Below are 17,974 nucleotides of genomic sequence, written 5' to 3'. Positions count from 1 at the left end.
CTGTTAAAAATCCACTGGAAAAAAAAATTAGGAAAAGAAGAGTCCTGTTTTCCTATTACTTTAAAATTCAATAAATATGTATACTTTATTTTATAACAATTAAGGTATTTTAGTAAGTATATTCACTTGATTTATATTTTTGGTAATTAGCATAAATATATTGATAGTTTTATATATGAACCTGCACACTCTCCATTTCACATGCAGTCCCCATAAGAATACTGTGAAGTGTTTATATATTCATTACATTTAATATGTTATCATTACAAGGTTCATTATAAAATCCCATCACATGTAATCATTTTTGCAGTACAATCGTTCTGACCGCAGAATACAAATTATAAATATTTTATTTATAGAATCAGTCACTTGCTTGTTTTGCATTCCTAGAATACAGGGAGAAGAAATATGGTATTATTTGATTAAGAAGCACAAAATACATTTCAGAAACACATCACTTAAAGTAATAGACATGCTGTGGAAAATGAATGAACCAAAGTTGTATTCTGTATTTTGAAAATTTTGTTATTTAAAAATGCATGATTTGTGTGTGTTCTAGTGAATGTACACCATATGGTATGTATACACCTGGTGAACATAAGGACATATTCTAAACCTGGGAACACTAAAATCTAAAAGAAGATTGTGGAGTGCATGGGAGGAGACAATAATGCTTCATTGTAATTCCAGTTAATATTAGAAAAACACATTTGATTCAAATATATATGAAAATATTACAAGTTTGGAGTAATTCATTTCTTGTTTCATTTTACATCAGACAGTAGGGTACCAATATGTTTTTCAATTCACTGAATTTTCAACAGCTAATCATAATTCTGTATCACTTTAATTTTTTACTTTATCCATGATCTCACAAAAAATGACTGTTCCTTTAAATTTGCATGACTAAACTCTCTTAATGATTTAGAAATTGTACTTTAATTCATGAAAGGAAAAAAAAAACACTGATAGAAGCAAACAATATAACACCATTTATATTAGTTAAGTCAATGAGTCTGTCTTTTATATATAAAAAGGATTAAATATACTGTCATTAACCATATTTTACATATATATATATATATATATATATATATATATATATATATATATATATATATATGGCAAATTAAATTAGTTAGAAGTGGGTTTTTAATAATTTTAATATTACCTGTCTATGTTTTTGTTAATGGGTATCATTAGCATTTTTAGCCGTTCTACTTAAAAAATCCATACATTAAACAACACTCCAATACTAAGTTTTGTGATTTTACTTTCTTTGTTCAGTAAGATGACTAAGCTTTCTGGCATTATCAGCCAGAATATATTGTATGTAGTAAAAAATAAATAAATTTTCATTCAGGTAGCCAGTGTATACGGCATGGAGTCCAATGGGAATAAAAATGGAGAAAACAATTACCATACCTAGGTACTCTCTGGGATTGATCTGGAGTCTCCAGGTGAAGCCTTGCTTCCCTGGGTCTTCGGGTCTTTCTTTTCTTTCTCCAGACAAGAAAGTGATGTTTGATCATGCCAGCTCCCTGCCTATTCCCATAAACTAAATGCTGTATGGGCCTCTATGCATGTCACAACCTTTCCCTTCACAAAACCTCTTACCCAGAACAAAGAGGGTCCTTCGTAGGCTACCCTGGGAAGTTCCCAGATATGATAATATAATGTAGCAAAGGTAAACCACTGGGAGTAATGCCAAAGGTTTGTGTAGGTGATTGCGTCAGATAGGTCACAAAGAGAAGAAACGACAGAAACTTTGCCATAAACGTCAAGACAATAATAATCAATACACTGATAACAATTATCATTAGTTTATTTATAAAGGGAAGACGTTCTAAAACTTGACATAGAAAAAGACTGTCAATTCTCAGAAGTAACAGAATCTCATCCCATGTGTTCTCTCATTGGCTGTAAAGATACTATTGAAATGTACAGGATAGATATATGTTCATAGCATTTGTATATTCCTTTTGTTTACTATTAATAAATAAATAAAAAAATAACAAGTCATACTTACACTCATTTATCGGAACCTAGATCTATAAATCTACACTCCAAAGATATTTTATGTGACATTCATGTTTTTGATCTCTTATTATGCTGTGTAACTCACCATAACTTTCCAATAAAGCAATACACAAAAGACATACAGCTTTCACCACAGGCATAATTTACACTGAAATCTATTTAATATATATAAATAGTATTATGTGTTAATGTCTGTTTATTGTGTCCTTTGGTAAATATAGTCGCCATAGAAAGTACCAGTGTGTGTTAGCTTAGTTTTGGTTTCTAGTTTGTTCCATCTGGGCTCTGAATTGCTTTAAAATTAATAAATATGAATTTTTAGGGTAATAGTGGGCTAATTTAGATATTTAAATCTTTATGTGAAGAAACATTTTAAGTGAATGCTAGCTTCATGTGCCCCATATTGCATTGTTTCAGTCATTCTAATTTCATAATATTACAACCTATGTTCTGTGGGACCTTTATGCACTAGTAGAATACCAAGCATGTTTGTTGCCTTCAGCCTTCTTCCTGCCATAAAGTGACATACCATAACTACATCATTACAATCTTCACTTCTATACTTAACCTTGATCAGATTCTGGAATTTAGAACCAGATGAAATGTCCTTTACTAAACCTTTTCCTCGACAGCTGTTGCTAGAGCTTTATGAGATGAGTTTGCCTTTCAGATGTACAAGTACATAAATATGGATGTAGATTTTAAAATGTACAGTTAAACAATTTCATTTCCAAAATCTCTGAATGATGTCCACATTTTTTTCATGAAAATGTGTCTTGGACAAATAAGTATAGTAATATGACCGCATTGTACTTAATATAGCATGCGTATGTCTTTTTGATGCAATAAAAAGAGAGACTGTCTTATTTTGCTTTGAGATAACATTTAAAACAGTTGAAAGCCTAGAGACGCTATGACTGGGACATAATTTGCGGCTGTTTTACAGTGACATATGACTCAAAAAAGTATTTTGTCATGTAAATAACACATTAGTTACCTTACATTATGGTACCTTGTCACAATAAAAACATGCACATAGATAGTGAAACGTTACAGATAATAGCCATAAGTAAAGGGTATGGCTTTCATATAATACGTGCTTGAAATGACAAAAATGCCCATGTATTTATAATCAGCACAGGGTCAGCCCTTTATAATCATTAGACAGCATTATTTAATGCATTATTAGAGATTGGAGATTGTGCCTTAAAATATGTGCTTTAAAGGTTTGCAAATAGAATGCTTTGCAAAATGCTTAAGGCCTTTGTATATGCTGATAAAGTGAGAAATTATGACCAAGACAAAGAAATAACAGTTTTCACATAATATATGTGACCTTGAACCGGTGTATGAGCCAAAGAGACAGTACAAACACAGACACCACTAGATGAGGGACTTTGATGCTGGGGAGCTATGGGGTCAAGCGTAGAAAGGGGAAATAAGTGGTAAAATCACTGTCTCTAGACTCCTCAGATAAAATAAAAACAAGCACTTGGCATTTTCAGTGCTGACAACCTGGCTTGTTTGTTCACTCTAATGAGCACTCTGGCTCCATTAATGAGCAGACTGAATCCATTATCATCATCATTTCAAAAGGTAGCGTTGCCACTAAATAGCTTCCCATATTAACAGGCATTGCCCTTGTTGTTCCATTTGATCAGTGGTGGCGGCAGGGAGCCGCTGCACTCACAATTTTTTGTGCTGCAAAATTAGCAAGTGAAAATTAAATATATATATATACAGTAGTGGGCAAAAGTTTTAGGCAGGTGTGAAAATATTCTGTAAAGTAAGAATGCTTTTACAAATAAACATGTTACTAGTTTGTTTCATTTAACAAAATGCAAAGTGAGTAAACAGAAGAAAAATCTGAACCTTTGCCTTCTAAACAGCATCAATTCTTTTAGGTATACTTGCACATAGTTTTTATAAGGAACTCTGCAAATAGGCTGTTCCAAACATCTTGGAGAACCAACCACACTTCTTCTTTGGATTTAGGAAGCCTCGGTTGCTTCTCTATCTTTGTGTAATCCCATCAATGATGTTGACACCTTCCTTGAACATAGTTCTTAATGACTTTGGCTGTATGTTTGGGGTTGTTGCCATGCTGCAGAGTACTTTTGGAGACATTCAGATGCCTTGCTGATGGTATCGCATGATGGCAATATCTACCATTATTTCTGACCAAATCTTCAATTCCATTTGTAAAAATGCACCCTGAAAAAAACAAGGAACCACAATCATGCGTCACTGTTGCCTTCAAACACTCATTTTTGTACTGCTCTCCAGCCCTTCAGTGAACGAACTGCCTTTTTTTCTACAGATATGTATTTAGATATTTGACTCATCAATCCAGAGTACCTGTTGCCTTATTTCTGAGCCCCATTCGTGTGTTTTCATGAATAGTTGAGTCACTTGCCTTTGTATCCATGTCGGAAGTATGACTTCCATGAAGACCAGTTCTGACTAGACTTCTCCAGACAGATTTTCTGCCAATGCTGAGCTGATGGGACTGCCGAACATCTTCCTTGGCCGACTACTGCATTTACTGTGCCTGTTTATTTGTGCTTTTTCAAAAGAGCTTGGACAAACATCTGAAACCCCTTTCTGCCTTGAAGTGTCTGCCCAGGAAAGACCTTGCTAATGCAATATAACTACTTTGTGTCTTGTTGCTGTGCCATGGTATATGACTTTTGTCTTCAGCAACTGCTCTTTTTAGTGAGTTTGAGTTTTCCTCACACAGTTTTATTTCTCCCACACATCTGTTTCTGTTTCAGTTCATGATTGTGTTTCAACCTTCATATTAAATTGATGATCATTAGGACCTGGTTAGTATAATTGTTTAATCATTCACCTAACTTTATGCCTACATTTTGATATTGTGCAAGTGTACCTTGAAGTGATGCTGTTTTGAAGGCAAAGGTAGTCACATCAAATATTTTTTTCATCTAAAAAATTATATATATATATATATATATATATATATATAACAAAACAATGTCAACAAAACTGTATAATGTTGCAAACAGGAGGTGCAAAAGAATTGAGAAGTGTGGTTTCTATGCTTCTTGTATATGTTTTGTCTTTGAATATACACTGGGGATCTGCATAATTGTTTAATACTTTCCTTGAAATATCATAAGGAACTATTAACTCTGTAACAAAATGGTTGGCGTGCTTACACTAGAAAGCTGTTGAGGGCAGCAAAGGCTCGCTGTGTAATCACCGAGAGACACCAGCTTCAGTACAGGCTACTTCCTACTTTGTCTTTCTTCTTTTTATTTGTACAGAAGCTTTTGAATGGACAGTTCTTTTCAGACTCTTGGTCTGCTAAGGGATTTTAATTAGGCTTGGACTCTGTATCACTCTGTGTGCTTTGTGACTGGTGAATGACTGGTGAATGGTATAACTGGTGAATGGTACAAGTCTTGTGAATCCCAACTCCAAAGCACAAGAAAACTATGTAAAATAATCTTAGTTCATCTTATTATCTGCCTTTCTCAGCCTCATTTCTAACTTTGTAACTGTGCTGTGATTTAAATATGAACATTTCTATGCACATCTTAATGCAGAGGACAAATGCGTTAAGATTTAAAATGCCAGGCACGTTTAAGTAGGGGGAAACAAAGGAAGAATACCCTTTATGTGGGGGACAACAAACATTAATCTCAAATATAAGAATAGTACGAACGCTCGTATCAAATAAACAATTGGTTATTTCAGTGGTTTGGTTGTTCATTCTACTTTCTCTTAAATATTATTTGCTTATTTGAAAATGGAAATTAATGGAACAAGCCTACTCAAATTACCATGTTGGCATTTGTACTAGAAAGTAATTGTATTGGTGCGTTTAAAGGTGTTTGAGGGTCGCTAATAGAGGTGAATGAAATAGTAGACGCATTGAGATTCTACATCGTGCTAAAACAACCAGCTTCTGCCCACTGATATAGTTTTGCATGCAACATTTCATCAAACACTTTGTGCATCATAGATGGTGCAGAAACATTCATATTTACCATATTTACAAATTAGTTTGGCAAACAGAGGGCCCTGCTCAGTAGCTTACAATATGTTGATGGCATATGTACTCCAGGTGTAATGTAGGATGTAAGAGTAAGAAATAAGATTTTTTATATTTATAGTGCATTAGACTGGCATGGATACTGTACATACCTACTAAGAGTTATTAATGTTCTTTTGTTATTTGGGATTGGCTTTACACATGTATAGAAAAAAGTTGTAAACATTTTGCTAATGTGTCTACAAAGCTGATCTGGGGAAAAAACAAAAATAGTCACAGTTATAGTAATAATAGAAATGATAATAGTAAATAACACAATGATTTTTCTCTTTTTTTGCTGCAAGGTAACATATTACCACTCTCAAAGAACAATATCACATTTGAATATGAAACCTAATCATGTCTTAGTCATTATTTCCAATATAAGTGTTACTTCTCATCTTGTAGTTTCTGCTTCAGTGACATTAGGCTGCTGAAACACCTGTATTCATAGGACTACATTAATTTGGACAGATTATTAACAGATTGCCCAATTAAAATGGATGTTCACAATATGTGCCTACTCCTACTGCAAATAGAATCACGTGAACCTCAATTTTATACCAAAAGTTTTCACCAGATCAAGGGCAGATTCAGAAAAGATTGAAGGAGTTTGCTGCTAGAACCAGTAGACAATGTACATTGCTTTGATGTAGATATAAACTCCGCGTTGCATATATACTATCCCAAATATCCTTAATAGAGAGTGAACTTCTATATTCTTGTTGTGATTTTCACATTTGAAACGTTTGAATCTAAATGTAGATATTGTGGTTCAGGTTAGGATATAAACATATACATTAATATAAATATCATTTCCATTGTTTATCTGGATAGTTAATTACTGTTAGTATTGGAGGAAAATTGTTATTACAACAGGGCTAAATATACAATTACTTTAAAATATACAAAATTGATTTTGAAATGTTCACCCCACTCAGTATATGGAAAATAAGTGTTTTACATTTTTATATGTTAGTTCTGCTCATACATTAGTACTTCTCCCTATATTGTGATCATCTTTCCATATATTTTAATCAATCTCCCCAAGTTTTAAGCATTTCTTAAAATTTTATTTTTCTATGCTTATCTTCTGCTTTCAATTAACCATCAGTTATTTAGAATCAAAACGTAATAACTATCATGACAATAATGAGCACCGGAAGGTCATGTGACGCCGGTGCTCCATCATAGAAGCCTCGGCGGAAGTGCCAGCAGCAGCGGAGGTTACCAGACAGGAGGATCCAGGTCACCTGCAGTGCTGCGGGGGATCTGGATCTTAGTCTCATAGTCAGACCTCTACTTTAGATCTGATTATAAGATGAGGGGTATTTTCCCAGAGCATTTTCTGTGAAAAAAACCTTGTCCTATAATCAAGCAAATACAATATTTTCCAAAATACGGCAAATCATTAGGTCATAGTAGGTTGCCTGGATTTTGAACTTGCTTCTGTGATACTACATTTTAAAGACTACATATTCAAACTGATTCTTTTTGTATGTCTTTAAAAGGTCACCTTGAACCAATATAAAGGTATCAGTAACAGACTGAATAAACTGGGGAATCTACCCCATTCACATTTAGATTGGTATTAAACCATGAGGCACAGGTCAAATCCTGGAGATAATGCATTGTGATCAGATGTTGTAAAATAGAGCTTGCACTATTTCTTAAAGTTTATATAACATTTAATAATATTCTATAATAATATATATTATAACAATGTTCAGATTTGCTGCACAACATAATTAATTCTGGATGTGAGATGTGAAATGTGTAGTTTACAGAATCCATTAAAAAATAATTTCAGTAGGGTTACTAACATTGGACGTTGCAAGCTGTTTGCCTAAAATATTAATAATCTAGTACTTATGATTTGACAATGTTTCTATTTATTCATATGGTCTTTTTGTGCCTTTGGTATTCGGACTGTCTTACTCCCTGTTGTTCCTGCATGTTCTTCTTTTGCCCTTGGTGACACTCTGAGACTTGAAGCTGGAATCACAAGAGGCCTTCTCACTGTGTCACTGTGTTGCCAGAAGAGGATTTCTTTTGTTAATATTTTACTATTATATTTGACAGGATTTCACATTTTCTGTAGTCCGCCTTTAGTACATTGAACTGACAGACAGAGAAATTAATACCCTGAGTGACTGTATTTTAATTAAGCAATTTCATGCAAATTACAAATTTTAGATTGCCAAATAATATATTACACAAAAATGTAGACTGGCTGATCTGATATGCATGGAGTATTACTCTTCCAGGCACTGTGCATACATGGGAAAATGAACAAAAATGCTAATTTCCAATCTACTATGCAAACGGTAAAAGATGCCTATTTAGATACATATGCTTTCCCTGGGATGGGTAAACAGTTCTTTAATTTAATACAGCTGACAACTGAAGATGTGTTTTCCCCTTTTAATTTATTTCATAGATTAGACCACATTGGTCAAGAAAAAAAGCTGCCTAAAACGCATTGCTTATGCTGATGTCATGATTGTAAACATAATAACAATAATACCAACTGCTGACAAATAATAATCACAAACAGTGATTACTTGAAGTAATGCAAGATATAATATCCTGTGCTGCTATAGGCAAATGCCGTGGTTGCTCCAAATCCACAGCAATATCCAAAGGGAGAAAAACACAGAAAGAAAACAAGTGCAATGTTCCCTGTAAGGCATCAGAAATAATTCCGTTTGTAAATACATTCTCTAGGTCCTCAAATCGAATTCAGGACATTGTCCCAAGAAATTGGCCTATACTGGAGTGTGATGGGGGGTGGGCTATTTATTCAAAATGAAACCCATTGTGGCACAGACTGCCACGCGACATAAGGGACTCATAACAATGTACCCCTTTTAAAATCCACCCATCATATCAAAACACATAGACAATGACCCCACATATTTAACCAAATAATACATAAACTAAACACACTTACAAGTGCCAATAACTTTCTCAAATGATCCAAAGTAGGGGCATACCATGACACCGCTACAGGTTCTGACCCACAGGCCATCTGGAAACCTATCACAGCAACCAAGAACAAACCACTTATTTTTCCGTAGCCAAGAATAAACAGTTCTACCCCCACTTTACCAATCTAGCCCCGCCACTTTGACAAAACAGAGCAATGCAATAAAAAGGAACCCAAATAGCAGTACCATTCAAGAACAGGCCTGTAAAGTCAATTATTAATGCCGTAATCCCAAAATGTCTGACCCTGTCTACTCTTAACCCCCCCAACCAATCACAAACGCCACATTGAAAGCCCATGTCTAGCTCTGGCAAGGCTCCTTCCACTAAGTTCCACTTTTCCATGGGCTACATTAAGGAATTTCATTAACCATTAGAATATGCTCCACCATGTTTATTTCTTCAATCAGAGGTCAGGTGCATGTACAGCTGCCGTTCATTGGTTGATGCTACAGTAGCTCCCTGCCAGCGACCAATAGAGTCGCTCTCACGAACCTCAAAATTGCCCAAAATGCTCAAGCACTGTAGGATTATGCAGCAGGAAGCATAATCTACCTCTGTTTACCTCTGAAAAAGACATAAAATTAAGGTTTTGAAGTCCAATTGCGATGTTGTGACATGACCTTAAAAAGGCAGTTCTTGTTCCAAAACCTTCCAGTGTGGCAGAATGAAAACAATTCTGCAAAGACGAGTGCGCTAAAATTCTTACACGTTGATGTAAAAGACTCATTGACAGTTATCACAAACATTTGATTGCAGTTGTTTCCGCCCAGGTTGGCACAACCAGTTATTAGATTTAGGGGGGCAATTACCTTTTCACATGGATGCTATAGGTTTTAACTCTTTTACTTCAGCAAATAAAATGATCATTTAAAAGCAGCATTTTGTGTTTACTCGCGTTGTCATATTAAAATTGTTCTGAAACATTTAAATGTGACAAATAAGCAAAAATAGAAGAAATTGGAAAGGGGCAAATACTTATTCAAGGCAATGTATACTGTAACCTATATGGGCTGTGTGTGCGGTAGTTGGGGCTGAGGTTTTTGAAAAAAAAATGTTTACTTTCATTACTTCAACATTTTGTTTTGGCATATATGCGGAGATAATTAACATATATTTATAGGCTTCCACAGGTAAGGTATATGAGGTTGTCCTGTACATTACATAGCATTTGTAATATATATATATATATATATATATATATATATATATATATATATATATATATATGTATAGAGTGTAAGCAGATTCAGTAGCTCTATTAACAATAAGAATACATTGAAAATTATCAATAGCATTAAAATGACAATGTACAATTCAACAATAAAAATATCACACATTACGATGCAGAAGGATACAAGGGCTCTTGTCATCTTGCAATCTTACTATAGCAAAATTATGAAAATTGGATTCTTAATGGGGGGGGGATTGTCCTAAATCTTGACACTGAAAAGGCTACGGTTCTAGTCACCAACAATGATCTAATTCTATGGCTTGTCATCAGATTCTAATGAAGGACATGTCTCCTGCAGACTCCATCTTTACTTATTAAATCTTTCAAAATTAACCCTAACTTTAATTGTGGTGACTATTGATCCATGTGGATCTTTGCATCCTACACCATTGGCAATTTGATTTAAATTTTATAGAAAAGGGCTGAGTATTATAAAAGTGAACTGTACTCTTGAAAGTACAAAAAATCTTGCTCCACGTGTTAAACATGATAAACCAAGTTATCCACTCATGTGTTTCACATTACCAGGTTCAATGCAGCATATAGCCCTTTTATAGTTAACAATGTCATTGTATTGTGTGAAATGGTAATTTTACCGCATATGATAGATTTTTTTTAAGTTTAGATCAGGTAAATGCTGCATTGAACATGGTAATAATGAATACATGAGAGCACCGAGCAGTATATCAGTTTAACAATTTGCAACATGCTAAGTGTTGTACCGTTGAACACTACTGCACAGAGTACACTAGCATACATACTGCTGATTATAAAAATTGCATTCTGACCAAAGCATCCGTGTATTCTACATTACTAGGTCCAATGCAGCATGTAGAACATTTTATAATTATCTAGTATGGCTATAAAAAGTGCATTTAGTTACATTCAGAGTCTAGGTATCGAAATAAAAAGAGCATCTGAACTATATTTAACCACATTCATGCCAAGGATACTTTATACCTTAATTAGCATTGTTTTCCATTTTTTATCCATATGTTATCCAACTGTCATTAATATTTTACTGGTTAGTTTGCCCATACAAATGTTATGTTGATATTTATTACATAATACAATACATATGGTTGTAACAGAAAGTCCTATTTGTCTATAAAAAAATAATTGTTAACACCAAGTAAATAAAAACTGAATGAAACTGAAACATAAAAACAGTCCAGAAATGGAACCTCTTGACTAAAGGTCTGAAACATCTATCTATCTATCTATCTATCTATCTATCTATCTATCTATCTATCTATCTATCTAGCTATCTATCTATCTATCTATCTATATGATATTATATTGTATTTATGTATTTAATGCAAATATATCCATTAACCTTCATCCCTGGAGCCTCCCCCTTTCTTTTATGAGAAGTGAGAGGGAGCAGAGCTGGGTTCCGGAGGCATGGCTATCTATGTATGCGGTCAATGCTATCCCCCATTGGGCTGGGAAGAGGCCCATGGACTTACTTTTTTGTCTATTAGGATTTTGTAACTTTAAAAAGGCTGTAAGTGAGTATATGAGCTATTAAGCTCCACTTGCAAACAGCTACTCCCTTTCACTTACAAATGTTTTAATTATTTTGAAATAATTGTCCTACCCATATTTTCAAAGTCTACTTTTTAAGTGAGTGCATTGCTATTGGAATATTGCATAACCCTATATGTTAACAAATGGGATTAAAAGGTTTAAGCTACTGTACTTGCAAGCTTTTAAAGGTTTTTAAAATACCCTTTTTTGTATCTCATTATCCATATTGTCTGAAATATGTATAGATGGATTGACAGGGGAATTTTTGCATCAGTTTTGCATCATTCAGCTACACTTCTGAGAATGATGATTCCATCTGAAGGACAGAATAATGTAATATGTAATTTACTAATTATAATAAATGTGTTAGCAGGAATGAATATGTTAAGATTAGTTGGGATTCTTGCATGAGTACTTTTCTTGAATGGAACCATTACTAATAATTTAACATTTGAAATAATGTAATGTATTATTAGTGTTGCTCTCTCCACTTAGTACTACCTCTCATGTTATCTGACCAAGAATTTGGGTAGTGAGGCTAGATAAAATCTTGGCAACATAATAAATAAATATATATATATATATTGCATCTGTCATATTGTTGTAAATAATATAATAATTACATAGTGTCTCTGGCTCTCCAAACCTCTAGTTATCTCTGGTCACATTTGCTGATGTCTTTATAATCCTGTTGTATAGCACTGCAGAAGCTGTTTGCACTAAAAAAAAAAAAAACCCATTCAAGTCTCACCCAATAAATATTCAATAGAATTCACTTGCATTATGATTTTACTATCCAACTTTCTTTTGCTTTGTTTTCCAATGATCTTTGCATTTATTAATTAGCTTGTGCTTGGAGATTATTTGAGTCCCCAAATCCACCTCACCCTCAGTTTAAGATTGGGCTCAGGCATTCTGAGATTAATGAGGAACTAGATGGAATAGAAGGTCCCAGACATGGCGTTTTTGTCACTCTCATACACGGGAAAGGGATCGCCGGAAACTAGGGTTGAGAGATTATTCCTCCTCGCTAAATCAATAATAATGTATTGTTTTAATACATGATATATATTATGTTTTATTACAAATTATACATCTACAGTTTGAACACATACCAGCATACATTTATGTATAGTGCATCTGCTTATTTATATATATACAATTACCATTAGCAAATTTGCGCTACTATACATTCTAAACTATACATTCTAACATTCTTTTTTAAAACTACGTTTATAAACTGTTTGTATATTTTATGTTTTTTAATACTAAAGCAGTAACAGTATACAGTGTTTGATCTGTATCATACAGTGCTGTAAATCAGCATAGGGTTATACAGGCATGGCAGCTGAAACATGTTTACACAAAGTTTCCATTTTGTGAATACACTTCTCCATCAGTCTCTACTGAATATGACTTAACTTTCCTTGTTTATTTACCATACCAATACTTTTGTTGTAGAGATGGATTAAGCATTTATATATGAGTTCACAATTATTTATATCAAAGCCTCTATAGGAATGAATCAGGAGTACTATGAGGGAACTGGGTGAGAAGGTAGGACAATTTGCACAGTCATCCTTAGAATCGTGTTTATTTTGTAAAATAAGCAGAGTTAATATGGTGTTTTGTGAGGCGATAAGCCTGCTGAGCTCTCCCTTCCACTCATCTTTTAGATGAGAAGGAGGTGAATTTCAACCAGTAAAACAACATAGACGTCAGAAAGGAAGAGGGCCAGTTCCTCTTCTGTGTTGATTTATTTAATTGCCATGAATAGCGCATACATAGTCAGGACTCCTTTAATAAGGTTGTAATTTTAGTTTTTTTTTAAATTAAGAACGCATATTGTAAAAAAATAAATACACAGTTATACGTTGCAATTGGAGTATTGCTAGGTTTTTGGAGTTTATCTCTCACTCCCTTCCAGGACAACCACAGTGTCTGAACTAGATTATTTTCCATCTCCCTCCTCTTTTAGTACATATATATATATTATCATATTTGTGGTATGGACTATTTGTTGGAACTATAAATCATTCTGGGATTTGTGGAGGTGAACTGTAGACCAATTATATAGACATCATTATGACTCTACATGTTAGGCTATATGCTTGTTCATGGAATTTTTCATTACAATACAAATACCATTCCTGGAGCTGTTACAGTAAAAAATAGAACCAGGAGTCAGAAACACACAGCAACAAAGTAAAAGGAGACAGGAGGAAGGGAACTGCTCTTCTCCACATTCTGATCTGGGTGAGAAAAAAATTCCTCTCTGTCTCCTCCCCTCAACCCAAACAGTCCAATCAGCTTCCCCTTCATTGTCAGTCATAGTGAGTCAGTGTAGTGAGTGCACCGAATAAGTTTTTGGCGTGACCACACTTTGCCTTCAAAACTGCATAAATTCTTCTAGGTGCGCTTGTACAAAGACAAGGATCTTGTAAGCATATAGTTAGGTGTATGATTAAACAATTATACCAAACAGGTGCTCATGATCATCAATTTAATATTTAGGTTGAAACACAATCATTAACTAAAACAAAAACAGCTGTGTACAATGAGTAAAACTCAAGATGAGGTTGCTGAAGACAGTTAACTGTCAAAAGTCATACACCATGGCAAGACTGAGCACACCAACAAGACACAAGGTAGTTGTACTGCATCAGCAAGGGCTCTCCTTGGCAGACATTTCAAGCCGGACAGGGCTTTCCAGATGTTCTTTTGAAGAAACGCAAAGAAATGGGCTATATTGAGGATATGCTTACTAAACTTTGCAATCAGAAGATATCCAGCAGTGCCATGAGCTCAGCATTGGCAAAAAACAGTTGACACTGGTATAAATATATACTATCGTTCAAAAACTTGGGGGCGCTTTGCTACTCTGCATTTGTAACATGATTGAAAAAGAGGTTTCTAATTATCAATTAGCCTCTTAAATGTTGATTATCTAACACAATGTGCCATTGATACACAGGAGTGATGGTTACATATTTTCAGACTAGGTTTGTTTGACATAATTTATTAAGAATATTTGGAAGACTATCAAAAAAATGAATATTTATCTTGCTCAAACACAGGAATTGTAACAAAAAACATATTGAGCTGAAAATAAACAGTCAGCAGAGGTTGATTTAGCATTAAATATTGAAGAAAATATAATGTTTGGCAGCTGTGATGCACATAGATTCAAAATGAAAGCAGCATTAATATATGTTATGAAAGGGAAATTGCCAGCAATAATATGGTAACTTCATTAAAGTATTGAAACCAAGGCAAGCAAGTCAGCTTAACAGGTTTGGCATACAATGAATGACTTCTAGTTTGTGATTCCTCAGTATATAAAATTATAATAATAATATTGCACATATATAATAAAATACCAATATGATAATGTAAGAAGAAGTAATATATATATATATATATATATATATATATATATATATACACACACACACAAATATAATTAAAATATAATCCATGTTAATGTTTTTCTTTGGTTTCCAGTGTTCTACTTCTTTTTCCTAAGAATTTTATAATTTTTGCTTTTTTTGAGTTAGAATTAACTATTTTGTCATTAACTACTCTGTTATTATAACTTTTTGAACTTGTAATAAAATGTGACTTATGAAAAGTGGCTTCTGATTTAAGCTGACCTTGTGTAGCGTTATTCAATGGGACATTATATCTATGGATTTGAATAGCCTGCATCCAAACCGTACAGACTTGAGTCAAAGTACAAAAAGCAATAAAAAAGCTATAGAAAATAGGAGTGTGTAGAGATTAAAAAAAGTTAAAAAAATAAAACAATGCATACACCAAAGATCATCATTAATTGCAATATATAAGTATAACACATAACAAATGTGTAGAAAGTACATGGACCAAAAACGACTTGATTTTGAAGTTTGTGTTTGGGTCATTCATTTTCGGACAACAAATTCTGTTTCCTGCTCATTTGTTTCAGATGAAAATGGACAGCTTCCGAAATTCGGAAACAAATTTTGTTGCCTGACGCCCACATTTCTCACTCTTTTGAGTTCAAATGCAAAGCAGTCCCATTCAGTTCCTTGATAAACAGTATAGCCCTTTATAAATTAGAATAGGACTCTTCAAACTTAGCATGCTTTGAGTAGCGGGCTTAGATAAGTGTTTTTTTAATTCTTACTTGAATTGTTTATGCCTGTAATACTTTTAAGGTTGTGCGATCCTCGATTTCCCCTGACTGGCCAAGGTAGCTGTAAAATTGATGGAGGTTACAGCTTAAACATGGCCTCCTTGTGATGCTCTGCAGTGAAGTGCCACTTCCAGCCACACAATTTGGACATCTGTAATGTTGAGGGATATGTGTCAAATTTCACAGGATAGCAGAGGTACCTTTGCTGGCAAAATCCATATTTTAAGAGGAAAAAATTATGTGAATTTGTGCCACAAATTAATTGATGTAAGAAGCTACGGTTGCAGAACTGAAGGAAATGTAAGGATTTATTCTGTATAGACTAAGGTAAAATGTAAAATAAATCAGTCTACAAATTGCAATATTTGATAATATAGAAATTCATTATAGTTTTTTTAATCCAAACTACAAGATAATTAACATTTTTTTTAAAGTCATTTACTGTCTAAAAAAGGCACAATTGTGTATTAAGGAAGAAATAATCTTTCATGTAAAACACAGGTGCAAATTTGTTTTGCCATGAGAGATGTTTGCAAGGAGACATTAAATATTAACAGCATAATAAAGGAATTCTGTAATTCAAATAAATGAAAATATGAAATGTAACTTTTATATAAACTGAATATATGCAAACCATTTAACACTTAGAATGTTTAACTAGCAAATGGAGATTTTCTTTAAAAATCAGAACAGCGTTATGAAGGACATCATTTTGACACTGAACCATTGGGCTAAAGCACGCATTTATCAGTACCTCCGAGTAATATATGTTTCAAATGGCAAAAAATGATAAAATGTGTTTGAAACTTAATTTCAAAATGCATAATTCATGATACAAAACTGATTAATTAATATGTTTAAATATTCTAGCTCAGAATATAACATCTGTGTTTAAAATTTGAGGAAGTCTAGATTACTTATTTATATCTGAAAAATGATTATTTGAATCTTATTATGCCATTTGTTTTTAAATATGAGATTCAGCATTAAATACTGAAATGTACCAGTCATATGCAACATCACTCAGCAGATACTTCACAATTTTATGTTCACATATTATAACAGCACAAATATAATACAATAAATTACCTTATTGCTATGTTATTACACTTTAATATTTTATTCCATGTTTTTTTGTTTTGGAACAGCTTATGAGACTAAATTGGACATTTATATGATGAATGCCTTCTGTTTTTGAATATTTCAGTAATTTTCATTTGCTTTATAAAATGTATGTTCTTGGTTAACAAGTCATACAGTTTTATATTATTTGTGTCTAATTATATAAATGCTAGACATAATGTCGAGATCTTATTAGAGTTTTTTTTCTTAAAAGATACCATGCAGTACTCATTTAAAGATATATTGCAATGATTTAAAACAGAAGCTGTATTATAAAATAATCATTTCTTTGCATACAAAATTTGTAACATGCTGTAATATAAACACTATACTTCCATTTAAATGGGAAACCATATGGAAAAATATTTTTCTCTTTGGGCATAAAATCTATGCTGCATACAGGAGGTTAGCTTTCACAAGAAAAGCTGTTTAAGGTTTTTTTTTGTTCTTGTAACAAGAGGCAGGTGTCAAGGCTGGCCTTCGAAATGAGTGGAGTAGGCACAGAAGTGAATGGGATGGGCACAGCCACTTCTCCATCTTACCCGGAGAGACACCCAATTACTGGTGTCTTGAAGAGGCCAAGTCAGAGCTGAAATGAAGGTCTGTGTTGCTCATGCTCCCACTGCCGGCAAAAGTGGGACGGTAAGGCAGCTACCTGTGACATGGGACACTGCTTGAAAATCAGGACTGTCCCGCAAAAAAATGGGTAGCTGTGATTAACTAACACTAAAATGTACAATAGAATATGTAATGTATAATATGTTTATACTAGTAAGCTGTTTCGTATTGTACTGTTCATTGTATCCTATAATTTAAAATCTAAGTAAAA

Source organism: Spea bombifrons, chromosome 4, assembly GCF_027358695.1.
Source record: "Spea bombifrons isolate aSpeBom1 chromosome 4, aSpeBom1.2.pri, whole genome shotgun sequence".
Lineage (NCBI taxonomy): Eukaryota > Metazoa > Chordata > Amphibia > Anura > Pelobatidae > Spea > Spea bombifrons.
The sequence above is the reverse complement of the archived record's forward strand: the minus strand, read 5'-3'. Positions refer to the sequence as shown.